General features: G+C 43.0%; 1 long non-coding RNA gene across 1 annotated transcript; it reads left to right on the top strand.

Moving 5' to 3' along the window:
• Nucleotides 1-323: 323 nt before the first annotated feature.
• LOC122555530 lies at nt 324-9,320 on the top strand. Its single transcript, XR_006313288.1, has 3 exons — nt 324-480; nt 1,726-1,835; nt 9,274-9,320. It is a non-coding gene; the product is annotated as an uncharacterized LOC122555530 (long non-coding RNA).
• The last annotated feature ends 3,972 nt before the right edge of the window (nt 9,321-13,292 follow it).

The following is a 13,292-nucleotide window of genomic DNA, read 5'->3' as shown; positions in this document are numbered from 1 at the left end:
CATGGAATGCTCTGCCAGTAGCAGTGGTGGACTCTCCCTCATTATGGGCATTTAAGCGGGCATTGGATAGGCATATGGAGGATAGTGGGCTAGTGTAGGTTAGGTGGGCTTGGATTGGCGCAACATCGAGGGCCGAAGGGCCTGTACTGCGCTGTATTCTTCTATGTTCTATGTTTTTCTGCCAGACTGGCTGAGTTTCTCCAGCATTTTCAGATCTCCAGCCTTGGCAGTTCTTTCTTCCAATGCATGTTGCTTGTTCAGGGGAATTCTGCCCAGAGACAGACGTTTGATTGGCTATTCAATTGGCAGCCTCACAGATGCGTCAGACTGTAGGAGGAAGTCTCCGGAAGCCTGCAGAGGAAACATCCTCTCTCTCCCCCATTCGCTATCGAAAGAGCAGGAAAACCAATCTTCAGAGACACTGAATGAAAGAATTATAAAACAGAGAAAAAAAAGACTCTGGGTCCAACTGGTCAACCAGTGAGTTAAAAACTGACCATCTGTTTTACAGACAGCATTTTATTATCACCACCAAGAAGAGGGTTGTGAGAACAAGCCATTCTACTTTTGTGGTCTGGACTTATGGCAGAGAACAATCTGTTTTTTCCCCACCCGTAGTATTTGTGTCAAACCACCTGTTTGTGTTATTCATGAATGAGTGTGTACTTAGATAAAAGGGGTATCGCGTAAGTTTAATAGCAATAGCTTAGAAAATAATAATCCAACTTCTTTGTCATTTTGTTAAAGTATAAGTGTTTATAATAAATAAAGTTACTTTTCCTGTTCATGATGAAACTTGGTGTACATTATTTTTGAGTTCTGAATTGCAGTCATTGAGTCAGACAGCATGGAAACAGACCCTTCGGTCCAATTTGTCCATGCCAAAGAGGTTTCCTCAGCTGAACTATTCCCAATTGCCTGCATTTGGCCCATATCCCTCTAAACCTTTCCTATTCGTGTGTCTGTCCAAGTCTCTATGAAATGTTGGAATTGTACTGGCCTCTACCACTTCCTCTGGCAGTTCATTTCACATCTTCAATCAGTCAGTCAGGCAAAGATGTTGTCTACATGGACTTTAATAAAGTCTTTGACAAGGTCCTTCATGGCAGGCTGATACAGAAGGTGAAGTCACATGGGATCTGCTGTGAGCTGGATACAGAACTGGCTTGGTCAAAGAAGACAGCATAGCAGTGAAGAGTGTTATTCTGACTGGAGATCTGTGTGCAGTGGTGTTCCACAAAGATTGGTGCTGGGACTCCTGTTGTTTAAGAACATCTGCAGCCTTCTGCAGTCACATCTCAGTGACTCACCAGTGCATTAACCACCTTAAAAGAAATCTATCGCGTCATGTTTCGTTCTGGGATCAGACGTGCCTTGCAGTATCACCAGCTGGGATTATAATGTCATGATCCATTCATGGACACTCTTCCGTCAACCCTCCAATCATCCAGGTTCATTCTGATAACCTTCTGCCATCACCTACCTCTGTCCCGTGAGCTGGAACTCCCCTCAATAGTGCTCGCCTCCTCAAAAACCCTCAATTAACTTTGTGAGAAACACCCTCCCCCACACAAAGTCATGCTATTGCTGACAAGTCTTTATTCCAAATGTGAGAAAATCCTGCCCTCAGGACTTTCTCCAATAATTTCCTGTTCGACACCGGCCTGTAATTACTTTCTTAACGTCTTCATGGGCAGAATGACCTTTTAAAAATATCCTTCACAGGACTGCTCAAAATTCTTCTGCTCCCATTTTAAGATCCAACTTTCAAATAGCACGTGTTGTACACCTCATGTCTCAGGATGAGTGAAGGGATGCATACTGGGACAGTGGAGGTGAGTGCAACTTGTAGTGTCATGGGGTTGACACCAGAAGTATGCATGATAGAGTCAGAGCAGACAGGAGCAAGTGTAGGCCATTCCACTCCTCGAGCCTGTTCCACCATTCAGTGTGGTTGTGGCTCATCCTCAAGCTCAATACCCAAATCCCATCCTCTCCCAAAACCCTTGATCCCTTTACCCCCAAAAGCTATATCTACTGTCTTATTGAAAACACAAAATCACTTTCTGTTGCCGTGAATTCCACAGGGTCACCACTCTCTGGGTGAAGAAATGTCTCCTTACCTCAGTCCTAAAAGCTTTACCATTTATCCTTAAATTGTGACCTTTGTCCCATCATCAGGAACATCCTTTCTGTTCAAATGTTAGACCTGTTAGAATTTTATAGGCTTCTATGAGATACCCCCTCATTCTTCGAAAATCCAAAGAATACAATCTTAACCGACTCAATCTCTCCTCATACGTCAGTCCTGCCATCCCAGGAATCAGTTTGATAAACTTTTCACTGCAATCTCTCCATAGCAGGAACATCCTTCCCCAGATAAGGAGACCAAAATTGTACACAGTGTTACAGGTATGGCCTCACTAATGCCCCGTATTATTGCAGCAAGACGTCCCCCTTCCTGAACTCAAATCCTCTCGCTATGAAAGCTAACATATAGTTTGCCTTCTGTACTGCCTGCTGCTCCTGCATGCTTACTTTCAGCGATTGGTGCACAAGGGCACTCAGGTCTCATTTGAATATTCCCCTCCATCAATCAGCAGCCATTTAAATAATAATTTGCCTTCCTAGCTTTGCCATCAAAATGGATAACCTCACATTTATCCGCATCATCCTGCATCTGCCATGCATCTGCCCACCCTCTCATCTTATCCAAATCACATTACAACTACTCTGCGTCCTCCTCACAGCTTACTCTCCCACCCAGCTTTGTGTCATCAGCAACTTCTGAGGTATTACATTTAGTTTCCTCATCTAAATCATTAGCACATATTGTGAATAGCTGGGGTCCTAGTACTGAACCCTGAGGGTCACTGCTTGTCATTCAGAAACAAAAAAGTCCCATTCATTCTTACTCCTTGCTTACTGCCTGCTCATCAATTTTCTATTCACCTCAATATACAATCCCCAGTGTTTTTAATTTTACACATTAATCTCTTATGCGGGACTTTATTGAAAGATGGTGATGATAGAACAATGATTACAGAGCCACATGGCTAGTTGGCAAGTTGGAGGTAGCGTCTAGATTAGAGTGGCGCTGGAAAAGCACAGGAATACCTGATGAAGGGCTTTTGCCCGAAACGTCGATTTTCCTGCTCCTCGGATGCTGCCTGATCTGCTGTGCTTTTCCAGCACCGCTCTAATCTAGACTCTGGTTTCCAGCATCTGCAGTCATTGTTTTTACTGAGTTGGAGGTAGCAGCAGTACGCATGAAGATGCAATGGTGCACATTCTTTACTGCAAATAATAACAGGCGATTGATTACACATGGGCTAAAACAGCATATATCTGGGAAACTAGACAACTCCAAATATCCCTGTACACTCCATTCACACAAAACGGGGGCTGCTTGTCGGAAGTGTGGCAAATTATTGAATTAACATTGGGGAATTAATGAGAACAAAATTTCGTTTTAGCTTTGCATTTTTTCCAACATTAAAAATCTCAGTTGGATGAAAGTGCTGGTGCAAATGTTCGAACATTCCTGAAGGAGCATGCTTCTAAACCATTTGGTAATGAGGTCGTCAGTTTGACTTCTTCAGTATTTGTCTTTTGTTCTTGGTGCTTTTAACAGTTGATGTTTTATTCCCTTTGGTATGGACAGAAAATATTAACTATTATCTGGAATACAAGTTGCAAAGCCTGACGTCAGTCTTCTTTCACTTGTCATGTGCTTTTAATCAAAGCTATATTTGAGTTGACAGTCTTTTAAACTGTACGTTTGCTTTGGCGAGATTTCAAGCTCAAGAGTTTTTGTGTCTTTCATCTATTTGGTGATCTCAGAAACCCAGTCTTTGTTGCAAAGAGAAGAACATCAGGCTCACTCTTCGATGAGGTGTTTGCCTTATCTTCACAAAGACAACTGTTTGCAAGGGCCAAGATTAAATTGTCAATTATCTATCACACCTTTGCCTGAGGCATCAGTTTGCTTTCTTCCTCACAGAATAAGACTGTTTCCCTGTTAAGCTGGGCTTTTTAAAATTTAAAGCTTATGCCTCAATCGTCTAAGGTTGAAGCCCCACAGGCATGATTAATATCCACAATCCAATTATCAACATTTGATTGAAAACCATGAAAAAGGGTCAATTTTAACTCGGGGGAGTGAGAAACGAGGGTGTGGTGGGGGAAATTGGCAGTGCATCTTTCTGCTTCCAAGAGTGTGAGGCCTAAGAGATTTAAAATCCCAAGCCTCATTGAACAGCCCCGAGTCCAACTCCCAAATCAAACCAGTGGCAATGGCCAACCACGATCAACTGGTGGAAGCCAAAATCGATGTAGGATTCAGACAAACATTGGGAAAGCACAGAATCAGTGCAGTAAATACAGATGGAGTTAGAATTCCACAGAGAGTGTGCAATGAGTAGCAAAGGGCTTCTGATTAGAAGATTTAAACATCTTGTGATATGATTGGATAATATAATCTCATGTATTAGTTTTAATAAGATTGGATACTATACTCTTGTGTACTAACCTGGCCTGTAGACTACGTGAACGCCGTTGGATAGATACATGGCTGTTCAACTGTGTAGCCTTTTGATTGGAAACATGTTGTCTATAGAAAGTGGATAAAACCATCGTTTTTGTAGTAAAGTTTCAGTTATGCACCATCTTCAATAGCTACAGCTCCCATGCATGCATGAATAAAAGTTCAAACACGTGGCACAATTCAGGCAGAGTTTGTGAGGATTGGGATATAACCATGTCTCAAACCCCCTATCGAGCACCCCCTCCCACCCATACACCTTACCTCACAGCATTCCCATCAAGCACGGACAGCCATAATATCCCGAATGCTGGGAAATCGTAGGGAGGGTTGGACTGCCACTTTGCGGATATCCATTCCCTTCCGGTTTGCAATCAAGAGGGATTGTGTTGAGTGGCTGCTCTGCTCCTGCTGGTGGTTAGTTCAAACCAAGCTCTGAATTAAACACCAGGCATGAACTGGACAGGCTGCTGGAAGCAGGTTCAGCAATGACCTTCATAATGAAACCAGACAAATATATGTAAAGGATGAGGGAGGGAGACTAATTGGCTCCTTTTTCAAAAGGTGACCACGAGGCCGATGGGCTGAACGACTCCCTTCTTTCTGCCTCATGCCATCTTTATATAGTTCTGTACATTCAGATTGTGAACTAACCCCTTATAGAGGTTTATAAAATCATGAGGGGCATAGATAAGGTGAATAGAAGGTGTCTTTTCCCGAGGATGGGGGATTTCAAGACGAGGGGCATATTTTTAAAGGTGAGAGGAGAAAAGTTTAAAAAGGACATGGGGGGGCAATTTTTTTACACAGACAGTGTTTCGTGTGTGGAATGAATTTCCTGGAGAAGTGGTGGATGCAGATACAGTTACAACGTTTAAAAGACATTTATATAAGTTGATGAATGAGAAATATTTGGGCCAAATGTGGGCAGGTGTGACTAGTTTAGTTTGGGAACATGGTCAGCATGGACTGGTTGGGCTAAAGGCGTATATCTGTAAACTATGACTCTGTAAACCCCATTCTAAAACCTGGGCGCATATCGGAAGCTGTCGTCTGAGAGAGCACAATGTCCGTGTTTCCTTTGATTTGGAAATATGGCTCTGTTAGACCACGTTGATGCATTTATAAGAAAATCAAGCAAAAGATCTATTCCAGGAAACCGCTCCAAAGGCACTTGGGGAATTGAGATGAACAAAAGGTTCTTGTAACTGGCAGATGTTTCAAATAAATGTCTGGTGCCAGTAGTCACAGAGTTCCCAGGGCTACCGGAACAAAAGACGAACATTTGTTAAATGTTGAATAATCAGAACCTTCCCAGAGAAGGCTCTTTGTATCTAGTCTGGTGCCTTCACTTTCCAATTGAAGTCTGAGTGAGGAACCAGGCGTAGTGTATGTTTGTTCCTTGCTGATGAATTTCAATCTGACTGCTATGAGAAGCTGACATGCTCCCTTGAAGGGATTGACACTTAACACATCCCTGTGCAGTACCTCATTTGATCAAATGGTGAATTCATTGAAGAAGGGAGGGTTTTTTTTTAATTTTATGAACTTACCTGTGCAGAATTTCTTGCTTTCTGTAGTGGAATGGAATGGTCTCACAAAGAGGGAAGAGCTTCTGTCTATAAAGGCTAAGAATGAAAACTGTAAGGCCAAGCTGTACAAACCAATTAAGGTAGAGAGGTCATAACAAGTTGTCAAGGCACCTTAGTTTGTGTAGTTTGTTGACTAGTTTGAACAGTTTTGGATTACATGTTGCTTTGGTTAGACCCTCAGGATGCAACTCTTTTACCTATTATGTTATTCAAGCCATTTGGTTTGTCTCCAGCACCATCTTATTTTTAATTATTTGTAATTATGGCTCTGCCTCAATTAATCAGATCATAGGTCATCCCTTCACTTGCTATCCAGCATTACTTTACTCACACCGCCTGACACTTCTGATCGCCTGCAGAGATTTATTGCTCAGCCTATTGACACCCCACTCCTGCCATTTTTATGATCTTGTGAACTCTCTCTGCCCATAAATTCTGTGCCCTTGTGTTACCCTTCTCCTGACTAAGGGGCAGCACTCCGAAAGCTTGTGATTTCAAATAAACCTGTTGGACTAACACCTGGTGGCGTGTGACTTCTGACCTTGTCCACCCCAGTCCAACACTGGCACCTCCACAGCTTGACAGAGTCCAGCAATGGTCCCAAATCCTTAAAGTTCTCTCAACCTGGCTGCTGTGATAGGTTTAATTCCTGTTGGATCAGCCTGCCCTCTGATCCATGTATCGACTCTTGCCTCCTGTAATGACGGGTCCCTGACTGAGAGATCCCCTAGATGTTGCCATACAATCCCTGGAATGGGCCTGGGACAGAAAAGCTGAGCCATTTTCCTCAGCCAAGGAGTAACCACCACATCCCAATGGTATCAAACCCGCCTCCAGCAGTGCGCAGAGGTTCATTTAGTGACAGTGTTTGAGCTGGGGATATCAATGTTAAATCTAATGGTGACAATTCTTTACCGTTGTGGTCTTCTTTAGCTGTTCCCCGACCACCCCATCATTGTTAAATGTTTCAGGCCAGTCTCTGGCCACAGCATTGGGCCTCCTGATCATTTCCAGCATGCAACAAGCTGTCAAAAACCAAATGAGTCCCCCAATGAGCCTGGCTTTAATGATGCTGACTGAGAGAAGAATCATGGCCAAGTCTCTGGTGAATCTTGCCTTCTCCTCTGAGGAGTACAGAGACTGGGTTGGGGTGAGCTTGTGTTGAGGGGAGCTAATCCTGATGGTCCTCAAAAAATAGGTGTTGGTATTACAATGTTTGATCATCCAATACCCATTGATGGCAAAACTAGCATCACAGCGTAGTATCCTTCCACTGGGGGGTCTGTGACATGCGAGTACACTGGTGGTATCTCTGATGGTGCATCATCTTGTCCTGCAATGGAGGGAAGCAATCAGTGAGCATGGGTTAATCTATTCAGCTGATGTGGCTTGGTTGAGTAGTTGTCAGTTGTGCAGGCCATAGAATTAGGGTTGTGGCTTGTACTTGCAGCACTAAGTGTGTGAGGAGAGTTATGATGGTTTGCTTTTATCCATATCTAATCTTTGTGTGTGTGTGTGTGTGTGTGTATATGTGTGGTACAAATGAGTGAGACGTTTCATTTTAAAATCTGGGGTAAATGTGTTCATAAGAGTTACCTTTAGTTTGAACTCACAAAAGTCTTGCTGCTAACCTATTTAATTGGGATACTTTGCTATGGGTAACCAAACAGCCCCATGAACTCTGTAGTATCCAGCATCTGAACTACAGAGTGGAAACATTCAAAGACAGTTCCAGTGAAAACCATAGGATGTTAGAAGGCAAAATATATGGAGTACCAACTTGCAAGGCTGATGGAATAAAATTACAGTCTATGGTTATGTTCAAACAAAAATCCGTGCTGAAATATAAGACATTTTGGATATGTCTGTGCCAACAATTGGGTGGATTAGGGTGGAGTGAAATGTATCGATAATGAACGGAATGGTCATCCTGGTGACTTACGTAAAGAATACAGCTAAATAATGCAGGACATGACCGGATCCCATATAATTGCTAAGATCAGAAGATGCCTGTGAAAAAAATGACACCCACGTTGTTATACAGGGAGGGGATACTGTCTAAAATCTGTGTGTCTCAATGAATCATTTGAGAAGCACGTCCAGTCCAAATGGAGTAGGAGAATAGCTGAAGAAGAGAAACAGTGGGAACATACTTGTTAGTACATTTGATGTTTTCCATGGTTTCATCATCACATCACAGGCTTCTGTTAATTTGCAAGCTTTCATCAAATTGTTCACAAAACACAGAGCATCCAGTTCAAAGGGATGAGAGGAAATGTGTTGTTGCGGAGGGATGGTTCTGAAATCTGACCCAGATTACGATCTTATGATGATGACACCACCAAAGTAATTCAGAATGAATTTGATGATCGTTGATGAAGACAGTATTGTTGATAAGTTCCTAACATGCTTTCATTAAAGCTAAAGGTGTCTTTGTACAATTAACTTATTCAAAAATAAAAACAGAAAAACAGAAAACAGGAGCAGAAATAAGCTACTCAAACCTTTGAGACTGCTCCACAATTTAATAGGATCATGGCTGATCATTCAACTCAGTCCGTGCTCTCGCTTTCTCCACTAACCTTTGACTCCCTTAGGCCGAGAATCACATCTAACATCATCTTGAACATATTCACCATTTTGGCCTCCACCACCCTCAGTGGGCGCGGTTTCCACAGGCTCACCATTCTCTGGGTCAACAAATTTCTCCTCATCTCAGCCCTAAGCGACTTACCCTTCAGGTACCTTTAAACTATGACCTCTAGTATTGGACTCCTCGGTCATTGGGAACATCCATTCTGCACTTACCATATCAAGTCCTGTTGGAATTTTCCAGGCTTCTCCGAGATAGGCCCCTCATTATTTGAAATCCCAGTGAACATATTCCCAACTGATCCAGTCTCTTTTCATACGTTAGGCCTGCCATCCCAGTCTGGTAAACCATTGCTGCATTCCCTCCATGGACAGAACACCCTTCTTCAGATAAGGGGAGACCAAAACTGCACACGATATTCCAGGCCCTGTATAATTGCGGCATGAAATCCCTGCTCCTGTACTCGAATGATCTGGGGCACATCAATTTTATATTTTGTATATAAACGTTAATTTTATATGAAATCCTTGTGTTTTTGTTTTCAGAATTCAAAATGGCGATTCCCCTACATCCACACAAGCTATTCACATTTGTTACTTGGCTTGGAGTCAACCTACATTGATGAAATGCTTTCTGAAGGCTTCAAAGGTGGACGTCCATGCCAATATCCACAGTAATAAGCTATTCGTCTGTTGTTTGTGGAAGCTGGTTGTGTGCACAACTTGACTGTTGTGGCTGTCAACATATGAATGAGCTCAGTTCAAAAGTAATTTTGTGTATGTGAAGTGCTCTGGGACATCCTGAAGACTCGATAATGTGCTATCTAAATGTCACAGTGCTTTCATTCAAAGAGCGCTGGACTGCAGCGAATTAATCTATTGAACTAAACTCAAGTCCCACTTTCTACTGCAGCATTTTACACCAATGAGTACACTCTTCACTTGGCCATTTACTGAATAATCTGATGAAGTGACAAGCTTTTACAATATTTAAACTGCCCACTCTGGGGAACGAGGTTGACACATAACTCAGGTTTTGGCTTGTCTCTGTGATTCCAGCTGTAAAGCTTCTGTGCATTGCATCCGTAGCTGGGGAAGCGTTTTTCTTTCAAAGAGATTGTATCAACTGTGAGTCTCTCAGTTTTTTTTTGGAAGTGTTTCAGTGAACTAAATAAAGGAAACTTCAGTTCTCCACTCTTAGGTTTTCCTTCATAAACAGTCCATCTGCCAAAAGGTTAGAGTAGTGACCGTTGAACATAACTTTATGGGACTTGTGTTGGTTGGGGTACGAATCCCACCTAACCCCAAATGTGCCACAGAATCATAGACTTTTACAACACAGAAAGAAACCCTTCAGCTCATCACACCCCTTAGCATCCACCATAACCTTCCCTTGTATTCCTGAGCCAATTCTGTGCAATCCTTGACATCCAGGCTCCTCTGCCTTTGTTGCTCCAACTCTTCACCTTGACAGGAACATGTTGGCCCTGCACTCTCACTATCCCCCTTTTTGAATGTCTCCGACTGCTCTGATGTGGATTTTCCCGCAATAGCAGCTTCCAGTACAGTTGCACCAAATCTTATTATCATCAGCCTTCCCCCAATTCTGAACCTTTATTTCTGGTCTTTTTCTAGAACTATCTTAACTCATTGAGTTGTTGTCATGATCATTGAACTGCTTCTCCACTGAAGCATCCACCACTATCCTCAAATTAGATCCCTCTCTCCAAATACTGGCTTAAACATCTATCTTGTTATACATTTTAGCAAATCTGCCCTATCTAAATCTTCCATACTAAGTCTTTCCCAGTCAATACTGAGGACTTTGAAATCCCATATTTTATTACTTTATTATTTTTTACAATTCTCTGAGATTTGCTTACATATCTGTTTTTCTATCCCTTGCTAACTTTGAAAGTGTCGGTGGTATGCTCCTGGTGAAGACTTTTCCCCTTTTTCTGTTTTACATTCCCTCTCCATGGGGTCAATTGTGGAGCCATCTTGCCTGTCATTTTCTCTTGTGACTTAGCCTGACCATATAGGCACTGTTTTCCAGATTGATGTGGTTTGCCTTCTGTATTTGTCTGTGCAACACTCCTCGTACCTTCACTCTGCATCCCACCCCTCTATAACCAGGAGGCACAGACTTAAGGCGTGTGGCAGGAGGTTTAGGTGAGATGTGAGAAAAGCTTTTTCACCCAGATGGTGATGGCAATCTGCAACTCACTATAGGGGTGGTTGAGTTGGAAACCCCCCTAACAAGTATCTAGATGTCCATTTGCAATGATAAGCATACATGGCAATCGGCCTTGGAAAATGGAATAAAGACCATAAGTTCATAAGACATAGTAACAGGAGTGGGCTGTTCGGTCCCTTGAGTCTGTTCCGCCATTCAATACGATCACGATTGATGTAACGCTCCTCACGTCCACTTTCTTCCCCTTTTCCCATAATCCTTGATTCTCCCACTGATCAAGAACCTGTCTATCTCACTCTTGGATTAGAACAGTTAGGTAGTTGTTTTTGACCAGTGCAAACTTGATGGGCCAAAGAACCTTTTTTGTTTCTGTACTGAAGACTCTGAGTCTGGATGACCACATCTATAGCAAATGACACTGGTTTGGCACAGAGCTGTCCTGTCCAAGTGCATCACCTCACATTTATCTGAATCGAATCCATTTGCCCATCTGACCAGCCCGTCTGTATCCTCCTGTAATCTAAGGCTATCCCCCTCACTATTTTCCACCCTATCAATTTTCATACCATCCACTAACTTGCTGATTAACCAGCCTACATTTACCATCCACTAACTTGCTGAATAACCAGCTCACATTTACCATCCACTAACTTGCTGATTAGCCAGCCTACGTTTACCATTCACTAACTTGCGGATTAACCAGCTTATTTTTATGTCTAAATCACTTATGTCGACCACAAGCTGCCCCAACATCGATCCTTGCAGAACCCCACCGGACACAGGCTTTCAGTTGGAAAAACACCACTCACCCATCACTCTCTGCTTCCTGCCGCTCAGCCAATTCTTGATCCAACGAGCCAAATTTCCTTGGATCCCAAGGGCTCTTTACCTTCATTATCTGTCTCCCATGTGGGGCATATGTTTGAAAGATTGGCTGCAGTTTTGAAAGCAAGTAACCTGCCATCGATGGTAAGCGTTATGTAACCTGGTGCACAATCAACATGTCCTACCCAGCAGAAGGGATCTCTGACTGACTAGCGCATCGATGCTGGTCTGTCCTTCCTGCGAACAGATTTGGAGGGTATTGCTAAGGTTCCTCTGGTGGGACTCATAGAGTCATGGAGTCACAGAGTTGTGCAGCACTTCGGTCCAACTCATCCATGCCAATCAGGACCATTTGCCAGCATTTGGCTCAAATCCATCTAAACCCTTCCTTATTCATGTACCCATCCAGATAGCTTTTAAATGCTCCATGGGCCTGTCTGATCAAGGTCCCATCATACTCAGAGACCGTTGCCTTCATGTTCCACTTCACCACAAATTTTGGTATCATCTGCAAACTTACTAACTATTCCTCCTATATTCACATCCAAATCATTTATGTAAATGACAGAAAGCAGGGGACCCCGCACCACTCCTTGCTCTCCACTGTTTTGAGATGCCTGTAGTCTCGGAAGGGTGTAGAGGTATGGGTATCAGTGTTGCTGGGTAAAACATGATCTTAGTTGTGGGTTTCAGATCCTGGTCCTCAAATGCACTTTTTTCAAAGTCAGCGATACATTGGAAGGGCTGATTTTTGTTGCCCGTGTGAGCCTTTTGTTGAGAAGAGGCACATGGAAAAGAACTGGAGATTTGATATGATTGAATTTATTACTGTCAAGTGTAATGAGGCACACGGTGAACAGCGTTGTCTTACATGCTGTTCAGGCAGCCCACAGCACACAAGTGCGTCAGGGTAACAGATCAGAGTGCAGGATTCAATGTCAGCTGCCAAGAAGGTGCAGAGAGAGATCAACATTAACCTTAAAGCAGTCCATTCAAAAGTCTGATAATAGATATACTCCTGGGAAGGCAGCTGTGTGGTAGTAATCTCCTAGGCTGGTCATTGGAACCTCAGTTGCTGCTCTGGATCACTACTCCCCATTCCACAAATCCCCACCCAAAATCTAAACTTCCAGGGCACTTTCCCCATTCAATGGAGCCGGGAAATGGACCAACCTTGAAAGTGGAAAATTAGGCTACAATCTCCAAAATCTTGAAGAGTTTGAACTGACAGAGGATTAGTAACCAGAGTACATAGACAGCAGGTGACTCACAGGGGACTCGAGGGAACAGTGTTTTACACGGTGAGTTGCAGAAATCTGAAATGTACTGTCTGAAAAGACAGTGGCAGTTGATTCGGCAGTAACCTTGTGAAGAGAATTGGATGAATACTTCAGATGGAAGAGTTTTGGGTCGACAGGGAGAGAGGAGGACATTAGGACAAATTGGATAGTTCTGTCGAAGTGTTAGCTCAGACACAATGGGCAGATGTGCCTCTTCTGATCATTGAGTAACCCTGTGAAAACATCACTGAAGGCTAAAACAA

The sequence above is a fragment of the Chiloscyllium plagiosum genome, chromosome 12 (assembly GCF_004010195.1).
Source record: "Chiloscyllium plagiosum isolate BGI_BamShark_2017 chromosome 12, ASM401019v2, whole genome shotgun sequence".
Lineage (NCBI taxonomy): Eukaryota > Metazoa > Chordata > Chondrichthyes > Orectolobiformes > Hemiscylliidae > Chiloscyllium > Chiloscyllium plagiosum.
Note: the sequence above shows the minus strand (reverse complement) of the source record. Positions and strands in the feature narration are given on the sequence as shown.